This window comes from Sceloporus occidentalis, unplaced genomic scaffold (assembly GCF_023333645.1).
Source record: "Sceloporus occidentalis isolate IW3139 unplaced genomic scaffold, rSceOcc1.0.p SCAF_4, whole genome shotgun sequence".
In the NCBI taxonomy this organism is placed as follows: domain Eukaryota; kingdom Metazoa; phylum Chordata; class Lepidosauria; order Squamata; family Phrynosomatidae; genus Sceloporus; species Sceloporus occidentalis.
In genome coordinates, this window is record NW_028316984.1 from 37,788,829 (window position 1) to 37,810,003 (window position 21,175).

General features: G+C 43.2%; 1 protein-coding gene across 3 annotated transcripts in view; it reads right to left on the reverse strand.

Annotated features, from left to right (window-relative positions):
• Positions 1-21,175, reverse strand: part of METAP1D (methionyl aminopeptidase type 1D, mitochondrial) — a 104,715-nt gene that overhangs the window by 60,146 nt on the left and 23,394 nt on the right. The window lies entirely within an intron of this gene.

Consider the following 21,175-nt stretch of genomic DNA (forward strand, 5'->3'; position numbering starts at 1 on the left):
GCCTCCTTATTGCAGGTCTATTTTAATTGTTATCTGTTCAAGCATGCTACACTATATAATGAAATACTCCCATTTCACTCACTGAATAGTAAGGATTTTTATGTGTACATCCATAATGACCCTTAATTAAGCTGATAGTAATTCAAATATGACTTTTCTTCCGGTCAACAAGATCCATTCCCCCCTCCCCGCCCCAATGAGAAAGGTTGGCAATGATTCCGTTTAAAGTGTTTCTTATTTAATAGTAGCAAGAATAATTGTGCTACATTTTAGAGAGCTGTAACATAGTCCATCCATAACAGAATTAAAAGTCCACATTATTTTCAATACACATTAGTGCAAGTGCTCTCATGTTTCATCAAGCTATTAAATCATGTTTAGTTAACCTTTAAATCAAGCTGCTGAAAATTTGCCACAGCAGAATTCACAGTGTAAATAAAGGCAACAACTAATTAAATAATATGTATTTTATATACCTACAGAGAGAAAGAGAGAGCGGGTGAGTGAGACAGGGAGAAGGATTTGAATATTATGAAACACTAATTGCATTTGTAATACAAGTTAAAAATACCAATTATATACAAAATACCAAACTGTTTATAATAAAATATTGAATTAATATCTGGTACAAAGGCCCATTAAGCTATCATATGTAAGCAACTGATTGCTGGGTGAACAGCATTTTGCTTAATCAAGCATAAATGATTAGCTATTTCCAAGATTATTGGGCTGACTTATAGCAAATATTGTCCAATTGTATTTGTTCTGATTTCAAAATTGTTTAGTAATTAAGAAAAATTGCTAGTTTTTGAACTCCTATTTTAGTATTTTATTTATTTAGCACATTTGAGACTGGACAAAAAGAAACAGATAGCCATGTTCCTCTGCCTCCTATTTTTAAATTTCAGAATGTTGTTCCTCCATGAATTGAGAGGAGAATTGACAGTACATACATATACATTAATTAATTTGGGTTTGTATATTTTATATACCTACATATAGACACATACAGAAATGTTATTTACATGATTGTTTCTCTCTCTTTTGGAACACACTTGAAGTTTTGCATAGCTAACCAGTTGATGGGGGGGGGGGGAGAATGTGAACTCTGTCAAATCAAACCAGATTTTATCCTTAATTTCAGACTTTTCAAAACATTTCAGTAGTTCATACGGTCCAAAATGAGACAGCAAATGTTGCAAACAGAAGATAACACATAGCACAGATTTTTATGAAGGAAACCCCAAAGCATGTAGTGACACACTGATGCTTCCAAGCCTATATAGTATGGGGCAGAGCCAGAGAGAGACAAGATGCACATGTGCTAGAAAACATCACGATTATAAGATTAAAGGCTCTTTGCAAGTCTGTGTAGCTAGTACAAGAGAAGATGGGCTCACATTTCACATGCAATAACCTGTGCACTGGCAAAAGAAAAGAACAGCCAAGGAGTGCCTCAGGCAGAAGCTTAAACTGATTGGGCAAAAAAGGAAGACTAGCGCTCTTGAAATTAAACAAAAGCAAATTCACCCTGTTGACAGATGTTGGTTACATCAAAGCAACCACACAACTTTTCCTTCTCCTTAGCAGCTAGCTAATGCCACCTCATTATTTGTCACCCAGAGGCTAACATACGTATCTTTAATCAATGTTTTTTCATATGATCTTTTTTTGAAAATTCAGTATAAATGTTGTAGAAGAAAAACCTTTAGTAAGTGGTTTATTCAAACAACAAGGTAGCCACATGGGTCTCCATACCCATGCGCTGGTCACACCATCTTCAATCTTTTTCTTCCAGGGGTTAACTGCTCTGGCAGCCAATAAAACACGTCGAGAGCCATGCAATTACTGATATACTCAAAGGCCAGGCTCTATTTTGAAATCTATTTGCACAGACAAGGTCTTCCAATTTAACTTACAGGAAACAAGTTGGTAAAGTGAGTCTCCGTCTCTCCAGATGGTTTCCACACTTCTCCTCCATGGCTGGAAATCATGGCTATGGGACCTTCAGAAGAAAGGTTTAGCCTCAAGGAAGGTAATTGTCATGTTCCTTCCCTTTTCACCCTGCTCCCAAAACTCCACAAATACTACTCTCTAAAAGCCCTACAGTCCCTGAATCAACAGGCAGGAACTGCCCCTTCATTCTGTTTGCTTCTTTTGTGTATCTATATTAAGCCATCAAAAGAAATAACCTCCTAGCAAATCTTAGCCTTTCATGCCCTCACAGACTTCTGCCTTCTTTGGATTATGAACAAACTTGCATGTATACAAGGAGATTCCTTAAACTGAAGGCTTTTGAGATCTGCAGTGCTAGATGATGGGCAAAATACAGTCAGTGGACTTCCCCTCTCTCCCTTCCATCACATCATTGCTGTTCACAACTCCCTCTGTAACTTTGATCTGTCTTCCGGACTCAGTGCCCAGTCCACACAACTGCCCAGAGGAAAAATGCAAGGCAAGTGACAGATGTGTCCTCATTTCCTCAGTGTTTTCACTTATCACTAATTTGGAGAGCCAAAGACACCACCAACAACAATAGCAGCTCTAAGGATTTCCTCTGGGAGTCAAGAACAGACCTCCTGAAAAGGTGTGGGCTTTGGCAAGTATGTAACCATGGCGGGTTATAGACCGCCCATTTGGGGCGGTCTGGACCCGCCCCTTTCCCCGGAGTATCGGGGTTTCAGCGGCTACACCAGCAGCTGCTGAGGCCCCGATCCGCCGCTTTTCAGGCTGCGGGGAAGCAGCAAAACGCCGCTTCCCCGCAGCCTGAAAAGCGGTGTCCTTGGGGCTTCAAGCCCCAAGGACACCCTGCGGTGGTGGGGAGGGGAAGAAAGGGGCCACTTGGCCCCTTTCTCCCTTGCTTCGCTGGGCGCAGCAGTCTGAAGGCTGCGCCCAGCGAAGCAAAGCGGCGCCGCGGACCAGGAAGGAGCTCCGAAACGGAGCTCCTTCCTGGTCCGCGGAAAGGGCGCCCTAGGCGCCCTGCCGCGGATTGAGGACGTCACGTCCGCGCCGCCCCGTCTAGAGGCGGCGCGGCCGTGACGTCCTCACGGCGGCGGCTGTATGGAAGGGCCGCTGCCGTTTAGTGCATGACGAGCACGCACTAGGGTTATTGCAGTGCAGAAGCACCGCCCTTTTGTAACCTTAGTGCGTGCTCGTCACGCACTAAAGTGCCGGTCTGTAACCGGTCCATGATGCCCATCCCTGGCTATCACATACACACAATAAAATAATAGACTAGAGCAAACGTTAATGTTACAAATTCTATGTGGAACTGCATCTGTGACATCCTCAACTGTAGAGGATGGTATGCAAATGTTAAACATTGATGAGCCACAATGGACAGCAGCTTGCACTTAGACCTGGAGTGAAGTCTCATATTTGTTATAAGTCACTGTATAGAGCAGGGGTCGGCAACCTCCGGCCCGTGGGCCGGATCCGGCCCCCGGAGGCCTTCCTTGCGGCCCCCGGGGGCGTTTGATGCCGCCATTTTGGGCGAAAAAATGGCGGCGCCCAGAGGTGAAGCCTTGCGCGACCTCAAAGAAGGTTGCGCGAGACTTCAGCCTCCAGGAGGCCTGATGCGGCCACCGGAGCCCTCGAATAGGGCTCCGACGGCCGCATCGGGCCTCCTGGAGGCTCGATGCCGTCGCTGGCGCCCTCGAATAGAGCTCCAACGGCCGCATCGGGCCTCTGGAAGGCCCACTGAAGCCGTCGGAGCCCTATTCGAGGGCCCCGGCGGCCGCATTGGGCCTCCTGGAGGCCCGATGCCGTCGTTGGTGCCCTCCAATAGGTCTCCGGCTGCGGCAGTGGGCCTCTGGAAGGCCCAATGCCGTCGCCGTCGCCCTCCAATAGGGCTCTGGCGGTGGCAGCGGGCCTCAGGAAGGCCCACTGCCGCTGTCAGAGCCCTATTCAAGGGCCCCGGCGGCCGCATCGGGCCTCCTGGAGGCCTGATGCCGTCGCTGGTACCCTTGAACAGGGCTCCGGCGGCGGCAGCGGGCCTCTGGAAGGCCCAATGCCGCCATCGCAGCCCTATTTGAGGGCTCCGGCGGTGGCAGCGGGCCTCCTGGAGGCCCGATGCCGTCGGTGGCGCCCTCCAACAGGGCTCCAGCGGCGGCAGCGGGCCTTCAGGAGGCCCGCTGCCATCGCTGGGGTCCTCCAAGAGGCTTTTTTGCCGGCCTCTGACGGGGCCTGCAAAGATGGGGAGGCCTGGCCCCCGGAGGGTTAAAGCTCCACCCCGGCATGCGGCCCCGCCCCCGGAGGATGGAAGCTCCACCCCGGCACGCGGCACCGCCCCCGGAGGGTGGAAGCTCCACCCCCGGCATGCAGCCCCGCCCCCGGAGGGTGGAAGCTCCACCCCCGGATTCGGCCCCCCAGTCGCCTGAGGGACAGCAACCCGGCCCCCGGCCCAAAAAGATTGCCTACCCCTGGTATAGAGAATTACACCAGTCAACATCTTTAGCAGCCTAATCCTGTATTGATTGGGGGGAAATTGCGGGGGGGGGGGGGGCTTATTTAACTGGCTGAAATAAGAGCCTCTGACAAGTCCAACATTCCAATCAGGTTCCTTTGGCTGCTTTAGGTAAATTAATACCATGTTCCATTAGCTACTCTAGGGCCCCATTCCCTCTGGGCTAAAAATCAAATCAAGAATCGGATTATAGGAACATTGTTCCCATTTGAACTTGCGTTCAATCCTTGTTTAAGGAAAATTGTTCCCATTTGAATCCGTGTTCGATCTAACTGATCAATTTTGCTAGCTAAAACCCGAATCAGCGGTGGATAACCCAGGTTATCCTGATACCACTTTTCCAGAGGGTTTTTTTTTGCAGCTGCCATGTCAGATCTGCAGCAAACTAATGGGAACGACAAGGGTGTCCAAACTGGGGGAGGAGCAATGTTCAAGGGACTGTCCGGGGTTGTCACCAGCTCTGTTCTCTTTCCTGGCATTCCCAGTGCCATTTACCACCACCCCCACCCCCCGTTCACGTAGCCTTTCCCCAGTGGTGTGTAAAACTTTTTCTTTCTTTTTCTAAAGAAGAAAGTTAAACTGGTTTTTTTGGAGAGGGAGGGGAAAAGAAAGGAAAGAGGAGAAGGTTATGGAGAAAGGAAGGCTGGTGAAAGCTTTTTGGTGAGCAGAAAAGAAAAAGAGAGAGAGGTTTGAAGAAGAAGGGGGGGATAAGAAGAAGAAGGGGGGATTAGACGTCACTGCGACGTCTAATCACCTAAACGCTTGATTGACAGCTTTAAAAAAAACCAGTTCCAGAAAGGCAATGGGAACAGGGAACAAAAAAAAAAAGCGTCAAAATACAACGGAGAAATATCAATGGGAACGCGAACATGGGCCAAGAAAAACCGAGTCTGTTTGCTCCCTTTTGTAATGGGAACAATGGACCTGATTCGAATACGACTCGGAAACTTGATCCGATCCAGACTCGCAGTGATATACGTTGCTTTATATGCCCAGTGGGAATGGGGCCTAGATGAATTTTTGTTGTTTTACAACAGTGAACTAAAATGTGCCCTTCCGTATTAGAGGTACGATATAAAGAGCAGTGTAACAATATAGAATAAATGATCAAGACATGACTTGGAGTGTATTTCATCTTTTTAAAAATGGCTATCAATTTTCTTTCCTTCCACCTTTTATACCTCTGCTGCTCTTGCACTGTCCTCTGGACTGCAGGAATAAACACCAACCCAATAACCTGTCCCTCAGCACCTCCTCTGAAACTGGCTATTTCTCCAAACTTTTCATTTAAGTTAAATAGGCACTTCTAGAATCTTGGCCCGTCATGATTGCCTTGTTTGCCTCCACAGTTGGCACCTGCCTTGATAGTGTATATTTATTCAAATGTTTTTGTTTAGCCTTTTGGAAGACAAGCTAAAAGGTAGATCAGTGGAAACTGGACGCTTTGGCAGGTTACAGACGGGCAAAAAGGGGTGTGTTCATGACGTCATGAAGGTATAGCCTTCAGACGGCCCTTACCTGAATGCCGCCATGAACACGCCACCCGCACGCCCCAAGCGGGAAGAAGCGGCATTAAAAAGGTGCTGATTTTCCCTGCTTCTTTTCTATATACTGCGTAGCTGCGCATCTCCGTATGTAAGCTGCTGCACCGGTACGCCAGAATTGTTACGCCGCTAATTTAAGTTGCCCATTTAAAAGCTCCGAGTCAGCTGCGTCACATAATGAGTCGGGGTCCTGGAACATGCGCAGTTTGCACCGAGGCTCTAATTAGAGCATCAGATGCCATGCAGATGTGGAAGCTGCAGCACAGCTGCACTCTATTTTAATGCTCGTAACCCTAACCCTAACCCTAACCCTAGAGCAACATGTACGCATGCGCTGCTAGAATTGGGGAAAGTTTGGAATTTAAAGTGAACCCCTACACACATTCCTGTGCCATTTTCACCTAACAATAAAAAAACCCTAAAACTTTAAATATTTACATATGTACAAGGGAGGTGATGGGGGGTGGCAGGGGGACAGCGGTGGCAGCGGCGACAGCTGTGGCTGTGCATTGCAGATTCAGCAAGAGCGTGGGGACCAAAGGAGAGGAGGCATCCATGATGCTGGTGACACTACCAACGTGCAAGCGGACAAGGATGCCAACACCAGCTGATCACCAGCTGGCAGGAGACCACCATTGTTCTTGGGCAAGGCGAGGGAAAAAGTTTAAAGGGGCCTGGGCGCTTTAAATGTGCACATAGGCTTTCTGCCGCCGGTGCTGAGCGCCGCAGCTGCGCAGCTGCACATCTGCCAGCTGGCAAAAGAAAAAAGAAAAAGCCCCGTTTTTGGCCGCCCGTGCAGAAGCTGCCTCTCTCTTTGCAGCGTCCTCCGAGGCGGCGGTATGGAAACTGCGGGTCAGAAACGGCCCCAGGTGAGGCGTCTTCACTGCCCCCCATGTGGAAGCCCCATCTCCTGAGCCACGCCCCCGGGGCGGGCGGTCTGGAGGCTCCGTATTCAGCAGAATACACCTCCAAGACGTCTTCCCCTGCCCGTCTGTACCCCGCCTTTGGAAAGTGTGTCATAAGATGAATCTGAAGTATGATAAAGTGTAGTGCTTGCTACAATACATGGACATGCTGTCGCTATCCCTCCATCCCTTTCTATGCCTTGGTACACTCTTGTCTCAGCTGACTGAGTGAAGAAATTTGAGTCAGAGCAAGAGGAGGTAAGCAAGAGTCATTGCCTATATCAAAGCCAAGCCCACTGATCTTCTGGTACTTGTCAAGGGTGGAACAAGTCCCTACTCCCATGCCACATGTGGTAGTCACACAGCAGTTGGCCACCCATGGTGTTAAATGGATCAATGATCTCACCGAGTAGGCATGTTCTCATGACCACACACGTTGATGCAAGTATCAGGAAGATAATTTAATGCGGACATTATTAGAGGTCCTGTAGAGTGTGAAATTAAACAGGACCTATCTGGACATTTTTGTAAATGAACATCAAGTTTTGTTACTAAGTTGAGCAAAACATTGTTTATCAGTACCATGCAAATAAAAATATATATATTTGTGTCTCAGTCAATAACTCTATCACATCTCAGCTATAATTTCCCACATGTACTGACACAGATTATTTTAATTTTCTCAACCTGCATGTCAAGATCACAGCATATCTGAGAACAATGCCATTTTATCATTCATTGGGGGATGCAAATCAAAGAGACATGGTGATGATGCTGATGATGTTGATAATGATGCTGCCCTAGAAGAAGGTAAACTGGAAAACACTGGAGAATCAGAATGCTACTATGTATAGGAAGGATGACAGCCTGAGGCTACTCCAGTCCAATAATAACAACATTCAAGTAATAGTGCCTGGGTCATGACAAAGCATGACCCCTTCCCTGGAGCTCTTTCAGGAAGTTGGCTTGGAGCCACCTTTTATCAATAGCAATTGATACTGTGCAGCTTTAACAACCCTACTGAAAGAAGGAAGACAGCTCATTTTACACACTTAAGAATGAATACCAAAATCTCCCAATGATTATTGCCCTGGCCATTCTACAGCAAAATAAAATAAAATGAAATACAGAGACAATAGGATCAATTAATTTAGTGCTTCACTGAGTAAAATGTTGAAGCAGCTAGGAAGTAGATATGAAACACAAACAAAGTAAAGCATTATGAACCTATTCTATTCATTCATCCTCCAAAGGGCTTTCATTGTCTGTTAATAAAAGTGTGACTAGATGTAATGCACTATTTTTAAAAACCAGGATTCCTAACATTTTAAAAACACCACAGGCATTTCTTGGATGAAAGATATCTTTACAGTGAGCATAGCAAAAAAGATTATAAAGGCAGCAACAATGCAGTATTTACGTCTCAGTACTCTTTTTGGTAAATTTCCTCTGGCCAACACAACCTAAAGAAAAAGCAAAAGCCAAGGGTAGGGAGGAACACAGCTAAATAAAACACCAAATTAAAAAGCTGGACAGAGCAATTTAAAAAAAAAAAAAGCAAGTTTCACACATGGTTAATGCCAAGGGAATACAGGCCTCAAACTAGTCTATGACATCTGGTTAATTTCAGCTTTTAAAGAAACATTCCTATTAACTTGCCTTCACTCTGGTTAGGAAGAGGAAAACATGTTGCTTTAAATGTTTACAGAATGTACAGATTTTCTCAAATTTGAATGTATATTAAACATTTCTACCTATCTGAAGTGAGAACAAAGGAACAGCCTCTTGATTTTGACAGGAAGCTACATATTCAATAGATTTAGTATTTAGGTTTTTAAACACATACACAAGGCTACTAACAAACTGGCATTAAGGTAAATAATAGTTAAAAAGTAAAAATCCTAGCTATGATCCATTTGGAACAGATTTCTGGTGCTTAAACAATTTTTAAATAGAGGTTGCCTAGGAAATATTACTGTTGGTCTTTCAGTTAAAATAAGAAAAGAATCATAGCCCCTTTACAGACAGTGTTTTGCACATAATGTAGTAGTAGTCTTGCACACTAATATGTACATGGTACTTCCTCCACAACATATATATTGGAAAATAATCTGTCCATAAATATTTGCTACCCCAAAATTACAAGACTTCATCAACTTGGAGCCTTACAAAAGTTTAGCTTATAATTTCCATCACCCTTGGCCATTGCTCATGTTGGTTAGGGCTGAGGGAAGCTGTAGTATAAAATATCTGGAAGGCGCCACCAAACTAGGGAGGGCTGCTTGAAACAAACAAATAATTTATTTGCTAGGAAGCCATGAAAAAGGTGTCTGTGCAGCGTGGCTGCTATGGAATTTGAGTGAATATTTTTCTCCATTACAATATACAAAATACTCCTAGCATCCTTGATCCAAAACACACTGTGGAAATCATCCCGTTTGAGACCCCCTTTAACTGCCCTGGCTCAATGCTAGGGAATTCTGGGAACTATAGTTTTGGGAGACATTTAGCTTTCTTTGTCAGAGATCTGATGCCACAAGAAACTATAGTTCCCAGGATTCCCTAGCACAGGGCCAATTAAAGTAGTCTCAAACTGGATTATTTCTGCAGTGTGTTTTGAACCCTTGATTCCAAACAAAATAGATACTACATCCTAAATTAACAATGGTAACAGCTGCTCCAATCATAGGCCAGTCTTCTATCAATCTAAGGTGAAGTTGAAGGCTTTCATGGCCGGCATCCCTAGTTTTTTGTGGGTTTTTCAGGCTATGTGGCCAATTTCTCTGAAGATGCCAGCCACAGATGCTGGTGAAATGTCAGGAATAAACTCTTATAGAACATGGCCACATAGCCCGAAAAACCCACAAAAAACTAGGAAATCTAATAAATAATAAATAATAAATTGTTTATTTATAAACCGCTTTTCCCAGGATCAAAGCAGTGTACAGTATAGAGGTAAATACAATATAAAACAAATGACATATTAAAAATACACATCAATGCCCATTAATTCCACAAATATTGGCTAAAAACATTCCACATTATTAAAATCGCAATTGTTTATTCTGAGAGAAATCTTTTACTAAAATTCGGCTCATTTGGAAATGACATGTAGCAGGAAGTTATTTCCCCCACTATGTCAGGTTTGGTTAATTACCTGTATTATCTTGTTTTATAAGAAGCAGTTGCAGGCATCTGAAAACACAGTTTTATACATTATGGGGGTTAGTCTCCCATTGAGACAAAATTTACAAATGCAAGTTACTGACACAGATGCCTCAGCATGCCTATGAAGGGGTGTGTGTATATATTTTAGGGTGGGTTTTTTATTTCACTAAGAAATTATATATTAATTTCTCCAAAGTTGAAGTAATGACACTGGCTCCCTCTCCAATCCATTTAGTAAAGGCAGGTAAACTAGAAGGGTTGGGCAAGGGATGTCTTTTAAAAGCACATGGAGCTTGGAAATGTTTTCTTTATATTATAAACCACACACTGTGTAATGAAGACGTACTAAACAAAAACATTTGGTAGCTTTATCATCATTACTTGTTTTCACGCTAGACAGCCACTAAAGTGTAGCATTCTTACATATCTAGCATATGTCTCCACAAATGTGAAACATTTTCTTTGATGAATACATTTAACAGGCAGAATTACAGAATCTGTTTGAAGCAGTCCAACATAAAAGAATGGGCTTTCTTGTTCAGAAAATACATCCCCTCCCCCCTTTTTTTAGCATAAGAGAGTCCCTGTTTATCAAAATAGTGATGCAAATAAAATTGTTTATGTTTGCAAGACTTATCACCATGCATCATTTATGGCACACATACAAAAACCCCTAAGCACTCCCTAAGAAATGCTCAATCACTGTCAATCATATGCACTAAAATATACATAACTGAAAGCATGCAGAGTGAACTGTATTAGATGCAAACTGAACACAAGGTTCCCAACATAACAAACAAAAAACAAATAATTATAAATCACTCTTAGACCTATTTACGCATCTTACAAAACTGCTGGAAGGTGAGTCACCATAGAAACCCCACAGACTAAACTCAGCATTTTAAAGTTTGCATTTATTTTAAAATGCTTGAAATTATGTCCCTATTTGATAACATTCTTGGGTTTTATTTTAAAGCCATGGATTGCTTCCTTTGTTTCTTTCCTAACCCTTGCTCAAAATGATTTTTTCCATCTCAATTACTGATAATTTGCTTTTTAAAGTTTTTATTCAAGCAAAAAGATAACTACAGTATGTCCTATTAAAATAAATCAAATGTTTTAGGCTTGCAAATTAATATTGCTGACTTACAATGGAACACAAAATTATGCATAAACCAACACACTGATTTTAGCATTCTTTGGCAAAACCGTTCTCAACAGTTATTTTTTCTAAGATTCAGACAGGGATAGGCAGGTGGATTAATAGCTAGAAGGAAGGTAGGAGAAAGATGGAATCCTGTATGCATACTCGAGAGTAAGGCCCAGTGACAACCATCAGAGTTGCATCTGATTGTGTCTGTATGTGTGTGTATACTTGTGCTTTAAATTATGTTATAGATAATATTTTTAATATATCACAGCCTATGTTGTTGTTGTTGTTGTGTGCCTTCAAGTCATTTCCAGTTTATGGTGACTCTAAGGTGAACCTATCATGGTGCTTTCTTGCAAGATTTGTTCAAAGGATATGTGCCATTGCCTTCCCCCAGTGGATTTCATGGCCAAGCAGGAAATCAAATCCTGGTCTCCAGAGTCCTAGGTCCAAAACACATTGTAGAAATAATCCAGTTTGAGACCACTTTAACTGCCCTGGCTCAATGCTAGGGAATTCTGGAATCTGTAGTTTTGTGATACATTGAGTCTTCTCTGTCAGAGAGCTCTGGTGCTGCAATAAACTATAATTTCCAGAATTACCTAGCATTGAGCCAGGGCAGTTAAAACATCTCAAACTGGATTATTTCTGCAGTGTGTTTTGGACCACAGTTCAGTACTCAAACCACTGCTCCATACTGACTCTCACGACTGTCCATACATGGTAGCTTAATATTAATGCTATCATCATTAATAAACATCCTATTTATTTCATGATTTCAATTAGTAAAATGTTTGTAGTTCACTGGAGGTTTCACTGAAGACAGTTGTTCTTTGTGTATTATATTATGCAGATGAACAGCAGATGTTCTCCAACATGATTTCAGTGGATCAACAGAATCTTCTTATTCACATTAATTCTTCAGACAGTTAAAAGAAAGAAAATGTCTCAAAACTCAAAAACTAAACTGGAAGATGTTTTAAAATCACTGATATGTAGCACTCAGTAATTTTTATCCTCTGCTCTTAAAGGCATGATAACTGGAGAACAGGCAAAAAAGATTAGAAAAGAGGCATTTGTGGGACCATTATTTCCACTTCGATCAGAAGGACAAATTGACTGCTGGCATATACACATGGAAGTGTACTGAATTTTCAAAGGATCGTTGTATCAGTAGCAAATGTAAAGTAGGAGAAAAGTGAGTGGCAAGGTTTAAGTAGTAAGAACTGAGTCGGTAATCAGGATTCCCACTGAAGCAAATGGGACAAGTTCAGAGTTATTTATCGCTGATTATCCACCGAACAAGACTGCAAAAGGCTCCATTCACAAATTAAATGTCCCCCCTCCACACTAAGGACAATTTGTATACACCGAAAATTGTCAGGAAAACTGTAATGAAGAAGTATTGCTGTGCAAAAGCAAAACTCTCCTGTGTGGGGACACAAGCAAATACAGAGCTGACAAGAAAACAAGGAAGGATTAGATGAGAAACTATCAGTGTTGGTGTATACACTCCATTTCTGACTTTCAATGCTCTTGCCTTTATCTTACCAAATGTGAAACTCTCTCTAAATCACACACAGGGAAAATCTATTGGGCTCCAGGGATGCTATCTATGTTAATTTGGCACAAAAACATGTGACCCCCCTCTCCCACCCACAACCACACACTGACACATACTCTTTTCCTATGCCACATTATTATTTTTAATACTATTATACTGCTCTTGGGAAATTACTTTTTTGAATTAGGATTCTCAGAATCCCCCAACCAGTCTTACAAGCTTTGACACCTCCTTTGAAGAACTTGGAGATCCTTGAGGCGCATCTATAGTTTCAGTTCTGCACAAACTTCCAATGCAGCAAATCTAGGCTAGACTGCTTATCCAACTAACCTGGTGTCATGGTTAGCAGCGACTCTTTGGGGACTCAGGCCTGACCCATCATCTGTTACTTGATTCTTCTGTGAAAGATGGCAAACTTTCTGCAAAGAAAGAATGTTCTCCCTCACCAAGCAACAATCCCTTCTCCAATAAAATGTGGTAGAAAATGCCCTCATGCCTTCTTCACACAAATATGCATGCCTTTCCCTATACAGTAGGCCCTCCGTATCTGTGGACTTGCCCTCCTTGGATCCCAGCTTTCGCGGACAGCAAGTCCATAAGGGGGTGAGAGAGGAAGAGGAGGAAGAAGAAAAGGCAGAGGTGGAGGTGGCTGTGCAGAAGAGGAAAATGGAAGGAGGGGCAGCGGTGGAAAAGGAGAAGGAGGCGGCGGAGGTGGTGGCAGGAAGAGGGGACACTCTGCGAAGACAAAGGGAAGGAAGGTCTGCCCCTTCTTCCTCTACCCCTGGGCCCTGCCTGGCTGGGAAAGTGGCCATTCCCCCACCTCTGCTGCCCGCCCAACTCCCACCTGGCTCCTTCACTCCCTCCTCCTTTTCCTCCTTGCAAGAGCTCCTGGGCTGTGTTCTGCAGAGCACCAAGCACACCGGGAAGTGTAATTCCCTGTCTTCCCTGGCCACTCCTGGGAAGAGGGAAGAAAGAGGTCCTGAGGACAAAGAAAGGAGACACCCTCACCTCACTTGGTCACTCCTTCATGGGCTGGGATGGGGGCTTCTTCCTCATTCTCATCCTCCTCACTCCCTTCCCTTCACCTCCTTGGGCACCAGTCTCTTTGGGGTCTTCCTCTGCGAGGACATTCTGGGGGGATGAGAGAGAGTATCCCTGGAGCTGGCGGGTTTTCAGAAGGAAGAAGGAAGGGACTGGCAAGGTGGGCTTCAGGTGGCTGGGGTGAAAAAGTGCCATTGTCCCCAATGGTGGCGTGGCCACATGGCTGTGCTACCACTGAGGTCAATGGGACTTGAACATCTGCAGATTTTGGCATCTGCAGGGGGGTCGTGGAATGGATCCCCCATGGATACTGACGGCCCACTGTAATGGGGTAGTAAGGCAGAGAAATATACACACTTTGCCTCATGATGCCTGGCACATTCATTTTGCTACAACAATGTGGGTCAGGAAAATTAGCTCACTCACACTGTTACCTCTATGCAGAAGCAACCCTGAAACTCCACACAGTTATAAAAAGTAAATTGTATCAAATTACTGGGTGCAATGGTATGGAATGATCACATATGATCGCAACTTCTGCTAGGTTAACTAGTGATGAAGTAGATTTTGAAGGAGATTCAACTAGATATAAATGAGACAGAAATAGAAGGCCCTACCTGTAAAGAGACTGATGGATTCAAATTGGAGATTTCACTGGACAACTGGAACTAAAAAGCCACAATGGTAGAATGTGTTTTGACAGTTGTAACTGGAGAGATTAAATCAAATAATGTCACAAATATTACCCCATGGAAGTATGTTTGGCACAATTATTACAATGGGACATCTCCTACTTTAACCAATCTGAACCAACAAGACTAAAGTGACCAATCCTTGAGAAGTCCTCTTTGCAGCAGGTATGCATGGAAGGTTATGTTGTTTAATTGGATTTATTTTTAATGTGAAATTGCAGAGATAGAATGAAAAGCCAAAGCTCCACATTTACCTCATCCTTTGCCTGGAGTGCACTGCGACAAAATGGGAATGGCCACATAATTGGCAGTGTGAGGCACTTCAAAAATTCTGAAATTAAAAATACCACTATGCAGAGTTATGGTTGGATTTATGCCTTTCACACCAAAGAAATTCAGACCACAGAGCAACCATTCCCTCCAAAAGCTAACTCAATGACTTGCTTACAAATATGTTCCTAGAGAGTGTTGGTGTGCTGCTCACAGTCTTCTATGAGAATCACAACCCACGACCTGAAGTGTTCTCCATAAGCTAGCCCTATGCAAAAAGGGGGTTAGATAACCCAAATGTACACCTGATAATTGCTACTCTACATTGATTAAAAGGCAAGAGTGGAGATTTCAAGCTTTCAGAAGGTGGTAGGACTGAAAAGAAGAACTGCAGCATCTGTGAATAAAAGATGTAATTAAAAGTTTAGTCAAAAGGGGGGCAGCACAGTATTCACCATTTTTTTCTTTGAGGGACACAGCATGAGAACAGCCACCAACCGTAAGAATACAATCATACAAAATAAATAAATAAATAAATAAATAAATTAGCAGCAATGCAATGAAGCACTTGCTTCATCTCTTGTGGAAAAAATATTCAGGTGACCACATGCAACCTTGCCACTTAGACTAAAGAGAGGCAGTGCCATGGCTTTACTTTGTTCCCTGAGCGCCACTCTCCTCTGAGACACAGACGGGGCATAAAATTAGGGCAGTCACAGCACAACCTTACTTCTACATGGCTTAGTAACCATGCTGAGTGGGGGGTTGTTTCTGGGAACTATCCTTAAAACATACATCCCAACCAGATGTCTTTCTCTGGTTTAAGAGCAGAAACCGGAGCTGGGATATGCAAGAGCACTGAGTTATAATACTGAGTTATGGGTGAATGGTGGCGACACAGCACTGAGGCAGTATGATTGCTTATTTCCCCTTAGGTTGAATAATGTACTGTACAGAGAAGGGGGAGGGGGATAGATAAACATCCCTAAAATTAGTTTCCTGGGCTTCTACATACATGAAGGTAGCCATCACTATTTGAACATCAAATGTTATTTGTTTTCTCAACCAAAGTAGTAGGTTTTCTTGACATATGCAATTGCCAGGGCACACGTAGCTGAAGAACTCTGATAACTGAAGAATGAGATTGTTAGAAAGGGTAGGTATCCATAGCTCATGAAGCCATTAAGAGTTTTAGCTACAATGTCTTGAGACAAGCACAGAAAATTATGTTTCTAAATTCAACAACTTTGGTCTTTGTAACCAATAAGTAAGTAAGTAATCATCTCTTCCCCATGCTTCTCGTAGTACCCTATTCTGTGACCCTTTTCTGTTCAAACAGGTGGAGGGAAAATACATGAGTCATACAGCAACATCACCATTTATTTGTTGTTATGGGTACTATGTTCCGCCTTTTCGCCCCCTTCCCCTTCTATCCCGTCTTTGTTGGAATGAGGCCGAGGCTTGCATGAGGGAGAATCCATTACCACTCAGTTCAAACAATGTGAAGCTAATTTTGGCACACAGGAAGTAACAAATGGGAAACAGTCACAGGGGTAGCCTGCGCCTGCCATGAGAAAGTGCTTTGTCAATGATGCTGGCAATTAGGACATACTTGTAGAGTTCTGCTGCTGCTCATGAAGTCTCTCAATAGGTCTACAGCTGTGGTTTTGCACATGATTTGCAGCAGACTAGAGCACAGAGTTTGTGCCATTGCTCATTGGCCTATCTCTTCTCCCAGTAGGACCTTGCCTTCTGGCTAGAGCTTGGGAAAGAAATTTTTATGGACTCTGGCTGGGGGTTTGGGGAGAATGTAATCCAAACAAGTAACTTTTCTAAGCCTTGCTCTTGAAGGTTGTTGCCGTCGTGTGCCTTCAAGTGATTTCCACTTTATGGCAACCCGAAGTCATGGGGTTTTCTTGCCAAGATGTGTTCAGAGGAGGTTGGCCATTGCCTTCCCCTGAAGCTGAGAGTGTGTGCTGTTTTTGAATACAAACACAGAATTATCAAGCTACATGAAGAACAGCTAGGTATTACCAGCTGTGGCAGCTAAAAAGAACCTATGTGTATAGAGAATACCCTATGATGGAGACAACATGTAAAAACCACACACTCGGTAAGTTGTTTTTCAATGAGTCATCATTAGAACCAGGAAGCTGGACTAAGAGTAGCTTCTATTTTAAAAAGCCATTTCTGATATACCATATATACTCAACTATAGGTCGACCTCATGTATACATTTAAGGCAAGTTTTGGGGTCAAAATTATGGATTTTGCTATGACCTGTGGAAAAATCGAGGGTAAAACTGAGAGACATATAACAAAGAATCTGAAGGATGAAGCAAAGCAAAAAACAAATGTCAAAGAATTAAAAAATTCCAGTAGACATATGTAACTCTTTGTGTTCACTATGAAGGCTGGATGGATGAGAGAATAGAGGGAATCAGTGCTTCCATGACACATTATACTCCTGTTTTTCACCAGGCAATGGCTCCTTCATTTAAATAAGAATTAAGATACACTATCTACATTGACCCATGGATAAGTCGACTCAGGTTTTTGGGGTAATTTTTTGTCCTAAATTTCTAGACTTATACATGAGTATATACAGTATGTATATTTCAACTTACAGTATGTATCTATTTCTATCAATTTGTAATAAATTTCTCTCACTCTTGTGTGTATGTATGTTCTTTGAATAATGACCAGTCCAAGCTAAGCCAGAAACCCACAACAACAGAGGTTCTTTCGTTGTTCCTCTCCCTCTTTCATTCAGAATTACTGCTGCATTCTGCTGCACTATTGATGGTACATACATTTTGCAAGATTGCTTGCAAATCAAAAAACAAATAACCATCCCTGCAAAACAACAACAACAACAACAACAACAACCTGGTATCACCCTGCCTCAAATAACACCTCACCATCCTGAAAGAAAGGAATATGTACAGAAAAGCTTCAGTGGACACTAAATCACACCAGATAAAATTAATCATTTGACTGATTGTATGGCTGTGTTGGTGAGGATAGATGTGTTGTTTGTGATGTTTTTTGCAATGATACATTTTATTATATAAAAAGAAATGTGAATGTTACTCATGCTGCATCCAGCAAACTTTCATAAGCACTTGTTGGTGGGCACCATTAAAACACCACAAGAAGCCCAGCTATTCTGGATTTTGTTACACACAGGGCATACTGTACCTCTGATGTTTCTAGTTAAAAATTAAAAAAAAACAGTGGTCATTTCAAATGTTAGAGGGCATTTTAAAGTTTTATGCTTATATTCTGAAAGTTCTCCAGCCAACATTTATAATGATTTCAGGGCTAGTTGTCCCATCAGTAAGAGTGACCTGCTCAGGCAGAAGAGTATGGCTGTCATGAAAAGGCAGCAACATATTTATTATTACTGAATTTTACTAACAGGGATGGAGAGAGTGCTTGTGGGATTTTCTACCTCTTGTCACAACAACATGACTGACTTTGGGTATATGCTGGGCCTTGACCTGGGCGAGGGGAAACATTGTCATTTCCTGTTCTCCCTCTGGCAGCAAAATGTCTTGGGCTGGCCCTGAACAGTTTAATGATTAATCAGTAAGAGGGGTCAGACCGCACAATACCTTCCCCCTTGTGCTCCTTCTGCCTAAACAACACACATTTGACTGAACAGACAGCTCCATTTCCTGCCCACATAAAAAAATTTTTGGCATGCCTTCAAACCAATCTCTTCCCAACCTGTATTTTATATTTTAGTTTAAGCACATCTGGACTTTACAGGCAAGGTCAGGAACTTCTCCAAAGTTCAGAAGAACCATAGTGGTAAAGGCAGTATTGATTAACTTAGTAAAGCAACATTTCAATCCATAGATCAGAGGGGGAAACACTACAAAATTGCCATGGTATAGATTCACAGTATTCCCATACACACACAAAGAGCTGTGGCCTGAGATACAGATATAAGCCTTTCCAATGCAAGTCCCGACAATGACAGAGAAAGGAACAGACTTTCTTACACCAGTCCTTTCCCTTCCCCAGGGAGCTAGAGCTGAGCAACAAAGACCGTTATCACATGACGGAAATTGGAAGTATAATCTAGTGTCATCCTGAACGCAATCATGGGTATTCACGTTATTGTGTGAAAGGTTATTACACACATTCACTGGCATTCCGAATGCACTCCAAACTAGGGAATTCACAAATCTTATTCCCAGGCTACTTCGCATTCAGTGTGATGTTGTTGGTGTGATATGCAAGTCTGCTGTCGCCCTGGTATTCCCCCACGTCAATTCCTATGATCCTCCATTTTAGTTTTGGCTTCCAGGGCTCATAGGTCTTCCCCGGCAGCCGGGAGGAAAAGCAGCTGTTTTTGACAGAGTGGCTCTCCTTTAGGCGCCCTGCAAGCGCCCTCTCTGGCCAAAACCGTGGGCTTGGGGCTTGCCCTGCTCCTGGCCCCTTGTGCCCCTCAGGGACCTTTTTGCCTTCACTCCTTCCTCCAGGGTCAGGGGGCTTCAAAAAGAGACAAAACTTCCTCCCCCTTTTTATTAGCCCTAAAGAGTTCTTCTTCCCAGATTCCTCCTCCTTTGGGGGAGGATGGAGTGGTGAATGGGGGTCTGTTTTCCTCCCCTCAAGGGCATCGTTCTGGGCTCACAACAAACTCAAACTCCCAGAATTCCATAGCCACCTTGAGCCATAAAGAGTTAAAGCGGTGCCAAACTGAGTTATTTCTCCAGTGTGGATGTAGCCTTAGTCGCCAGCTCTGGTTCCTGCACAGCTTCCCCTCCCCTTTCCCCTCTTCCGACTCATGGTGAGGCTATTGCCTTCAATGGGACTCCCAATGGGCCAGGTTAGAACCAGAAAGGACCCAGGCCCCACACAACCTCACTGCAGCCAAGCTCTCCCAAATGGGAGGGACGCCTTCTCTCCCCCCATTACCTCCATAGCTGGAAACTTAAAGGCACAGGCAAGACAACACACACACACACACACACACACACACACACACACACACACACACAACCATCTTGAGACCCCCAACCCCGTTTTTGGGGTTTTCTTGGCAGGTTTATTCAGATGGGGTTTGCCATTGCCATTTTCTGAGGAGGCTGAGAGAGTGTGATCCCTGCCTTCTAGAGTCATAGTCCAATGTTCAAACCAAGTACAAGGTTGCTTTGACTGATTTTGAATTGGTGAATTGCCTAAATAACATGAAATATGGGGTAATGAATGCACAAATAACGTGAATTGCCTAAATAACACGAAATAAAGAGTAACTGATAAAGAAATAATGTGGAACAAGGCAAAACCATGGGAACCGGAGGCAAGCCCCGCTGGAAGTGTAAAAAGGTCATGATCCGATTCTACCCTCAATGAGCATGTGCAGGGATGCGAATTCGAATTCTAGACTATGAAGGGTACATACTCATATGATAATTTCTTTTGCATTCACACTGTTTCGGCTTTGGGATGGGCACTGTGTTCTTCTGTGGGTTTGATAACCATTCGCGTAATAGCGTTCATTTTCGAACTGGCTCTACTTTCTTTTCTTTCAAAATTGAGAGACATTCCTCCTGTGTGATATTGTAAAGAAAGCCTCTGCTGGTTCAGACCCAAGTTCCTTAGAGCATCCTCTTTCTTAAAACTGGCTCGTCCGATGCCTCTGAGAAGATTAAAAGGCATGATGCACTGCTGATATCCAAAGGTAGACAGCTTCTAGATTTGGAGATTCCTTTTAGCTATCACTGACACATCCAACTTCAATGAATTTCCTAATTCCTTTTTAAAAAATATATGTGCACATGTGTACATGCACATGATTATTCCCAGGTCCATTTCCAATGCTCATAATGAGGAAAGGCCCTTGGTGACCCTTGTATAATAGGCCTCTGACTTTCCACAGAGCTGCTGCTCCTTGTAGGTCAGTGGTACTCAAACTTTTTACCCTTGCCACTCCCCATTACATCTACATGTGGACGTTATGCCCCCACTACTCAATGAAATATATAAATAAAAATATTTTGTTTATTTACTGTGTGTATTTTCATTCACACATTAATATATATTTATATTTTAACAAGGAAATAACACTGGTCAAATTAGGACAGTTTTATTTAAGTAAATTCAATATTTAACTCAACGCATATGTAAATTTCCCTTCAGCAACTCTCGTACCCTCGTACCCTCCCCAGGGGTCCTGTCCCACAGTTTGAGAACCACTGTTGTAGGTCCATTATTATATTGATCAAGAATCATCTCATACATGGGGCTGGAAGGTAGACATGGGCACATTTCAATGGTGGGTCTGAGCAAGACGTGTCCCCAGCCTCCTAACACTATTTCCCATCTTAGTTGTGATGACAATGGAGTTAGCAGCTGTGCTCTG